The following is a 3,971-nucleotide window of genomic DNA, read 5'->3' as shown; positions in this document are numbered from 1 at the left end:
AAAATTTTAATTTTTGTGTGTGGGGGGGGGGAGGAAGGTAAGGGAGCGACTTCGCGAAAATTTACAACAAACTTTTGTATTGCTTTGTATTCAGATGCTCCATTACAAAATACGTAAGTTTTGTTGGAAAAAATTGGTTCAATTCGCGCAACCCAGGGTTGTTCATCGGGGGTAGAATCTGGGTGCTACTTCGGCATTCCAAATCTTGTACCTCTGGCGCCATTCATAAATAAATTTAAAATTCTAGAGAAATTAATTTAAAGTCTTTTAATTTTTTTAATAGAATGGAGAAATGAGATTATTCGTTTGCGTGACTGTTTTTCGAATGTTACATTTTAAATCTTCTTCTTCAGTATTTTCAATAGGATTTTTTAAATATTTGCAACCAAACTATTGATAGGAATTTTATTGACATTTAAAGCTACTCCATATTTGTAAATTATAAACGTAATTTCCAAATAGACAAAATTTATATTAATCTACGTAATTATTTATTATGATTGTTCTCATTAATATTACTAATCTAATCGTCTTTAAATCACTTAACTTCCTACACAACTGTTTGAACTTTCTGAATTCTTTGAAAGATTTTAAAGAATTCTTTAAAATATTTAGGACATAACTCACTTTACTTCTGATTTTCTGATTTCATCTGAAAACGTAACATTCTTTTCCACTATTTCGAAATTCATCAACTCTGAACAAGGACTGACTTACTAATTGTAATGATGCACGCTTTTTTGTATTCTACAGAAGTCTTTGAATTCAATCGAAATCTTTTGAATGTTGTAACACTATTTTTAATTCTCTTGAAAACTTTGGAATTTAGGTTTAATTATTATAAATTCCTTCAAGTCTTTTGAATTTTATAGAATTCTCTTCATTTCTTAGGCTTCACTTGTAATCTTTTGAATAACTGGATTTATTAAAAAATGTCTTAAATCTTCTGAAAACATTTTCAAGAAAAAAAGGTAAATTCTTAACGAAAAATGTAAAAATTTATTATAATTTAGAATTATTTCTTTTTCGAAATACTACTTCTACTCTAAAAACTACTCAAAGTACTTTCTTTTTTTAAACTTCGGAAGAAGGAAATTTTGACGGTACATGGAATTATGGAACATGGGCTACCTGCAGGATAGGACAGGCAGGCATATCGGAATGAAGATGCTGTCCTGGACTACGTTTACTAAAACCCTACGACATGCTTACGCGAAAAAAGATTTAAAAGAAATCTAATTTCTTGGGACATTTTGTTTATTCTTTGCATAATATAAAATCCCTTTCAATTCCAGCTAAATAATTAATATTAAAACAACCTACTGTGCATAGAAATTTGTAGATGACCACGCCGGAAGAATTGAATTATGGACCTGGAGCATACGAATGAATGAATAAGATACACAATTTCTAACGAGAATTTTGTCTACCGATAAATGGACATTCACTCGGAAGGGGATGCTCAACATCCACAACGAGCACTGTTACGTTTTAGAGAATCAAGAGGGGACACGAAACCACGATTTCCAGTGCAGTTGCAAACTTAACTCCTGGTCCGGTTTGGTTGGAGATAAAGTTATTGGTTCGTATTTGATTTCCGGCGTCCTATGCTGTAAATTTCTCTTTTTACTTTTTTTGGATACTAACTAACAGATTTTCTTCCAGCGCATTTTAGCATTTTCTTCCCATAATTATGTACATATTTCAAACTGTATTTCTTTTAAAGGTGTTTGAAACTGCAGGGCTAAATTTACACAACTTTATTGCGATAAGTATTGCGAGAGTTACAGGAAGATGTTACACTGCTCATCAGGCAGAATATCATCTTCCTGACGGAGCAGTATTGTAGATGGATAGGAAATAATAACCACAGAAATCCACTTCAGTGACTTCCAAGGTATATTATTTTTCATTATTAATGCATCACATACTCCGCTTGTCCACCCACCTAAATTCCATTCGCGTTCAAAAATAAATGATATAAAAATGCTGTTTCTCCATCAAATTTTCAACAAAACATGTTTATAGATCACATGACCTGACACCCATACATTTTTTCTTCCGGGGCTACATTAAATAACATATATACCATACCGCACTCAAAGACAAGGTGGACGTCATTACAAGACTCCACGCTACTGTTGCCACCATCTCCGCACCAATGATGGAAGCAGTATATCACAATTTCTTGCGCAGAGCACACTTCTGCATGACTCAAAGTGGAGGACAATTTGAGCAGAAGAATATTCAAAGGTTTAAAATGACCTTATTTTTTAATACCCGAAAGGCCCCAAAACAGGAGCAAGTACAAGCGTCCATTTACAAATTCATGCGTTTGAATGTTTGAATGTATACACTGCTTAACAGAAATATTCGAACAATTGTTTTACACATTAAATTGATCAGAGACGTTAGAGGTAAAAAGGTGGAACAATGTTAAGATGGATTACAACTGGAAAAGTCAAAATAGAGGTGGTCTATTTATATAGAAGAAGAGGGAAAGGGGAAGGTTAGTGTGTAAATAAGAGGTGCATGGGTGAACAGAAGGGAGAATCGGTTTTGATAGAAGGTGACTTGAATGCCTGGACTGGTGAACAAGGTGGAGGAACTTTGGAGGATGAAAAGGAGGTCTATGTAAGAAGTTCCAAACATAGGGAGACAAACAGGACGGGAAGGAGTTTACTAAGGGCGAGACAGTAGTAGACTACATAATGGCGGAAGAAAGGGTGAGGAATGATAAAAAAAGTTTAAAGAAAAAATGAAAAGGAGCAGATTATGTATGAAAAAGAGGAGTCAGTAGACACGTCAATTAAAAATAGGAAGGTTCGATTGAGAAGGTAAGGGATGAGATAGGCTAAAAAGGGAAGGACAAATACAAGGAGATTAAAGAGAGAATGAAAGAGTGTGTAAGAAAATAGAGAATAGGGTAAATAGAAAAGGGGGAGTACAATAGGAGAAAAAGAGAACATGAAGAGGTACTAGAAAGGAAAAAGTAAAGAGACCAAGAAAAATACAAGAAAGATGTAGAAAAAGCTGACAAAGAAGGTAGGGTTTGGGATGTGATAAATAGGTAATGAAAAAAAAGGAAGGGCGTACATGAAGAAATATACTTGGGTTAGTAGATAGATTATATCAAAGGTGTGTTAGGAGGAGAGCAAACTGAGATCAAAGGGGCTATATGAGAAGATGGTATGGAAAACGAAGCGTTGATGTATGGAAGAGAAGGGGTCAATGAAGGGATGTGGTAGATCTGCAGTGAGGTCTGGAATTGAGAAGGGTGGCCAAAAGAGTGGATGACAGGGCTGTTGGTAACGCTTGTCAAGAAATAAGAGGGCAAGAAGGTAGATAAGTATAGAGAGATCACTCTCATGTCAGTGGGCTACAGAATATATAGAGAAATTGTAAGAAAAAGAGATGGGAACGATAGACATTATTTACGTAAAGAATAACTAGTTTAACAGAAGCCTAGGGAAAAAGAGACGGAAACAAATCGTATTGTTAGTGAATTTTGAAACAGCTTTTGATTCAGTAAATACATATATATGGAACGGCGGGATCTCGCGACCTTTGGGTGGACGGAGCGACTGAATCACGACTTGCTAGAGTGGTACGATGCGAGTGTGGCCCCTGAACGGGGTTACATGGCACGGCTGCGAGATACACCCGGAGTTATCGCACTTTTCGCAGCAACGTCTGCGAAACCATGCTGAACTACTCCGAAAAAGGGGCTATGTAAGCGAAACGCCTACCCTACCACAGCTAGAACAAGGGTGAGCAAAATGCATCAAATCTTATCTATCTCGATTAGTCACTCCTGAAAGTCCGGATTAAGAAAGCACAAGAGAAAAACTTTCGTGAACAGCTTCTCGATAAGAACATGCGCGGTATCTTCCACAGAAATGTGAAGGATCAGTCAATGTCTTGTGAGCTAACGTTTGCTTTCCTTAAATCGCCCGGATTGAAGTCTGGTA

This window comes from Belonocnema kinseyi, chromosome 1 (assembly GCF_010883055.1).
Source record: "Belonocnema kinseyi isolate 2016_QV_RU_SX_M_011 chromosome 1, B_treatae_v1, whole genome shotgun sequence".
Classification (NCBI taxonomy): Eukaryota; Metazoa; Arthropoda; class Insecta; order Hymenoptera; family Cynipidae; genus Belonocnema; species Belonocnema kinseyi.
The sequence above is the reverse complement of the archived record's forward strand: the minus strand, read 5'-3'. Positions refer to the sequence as shown.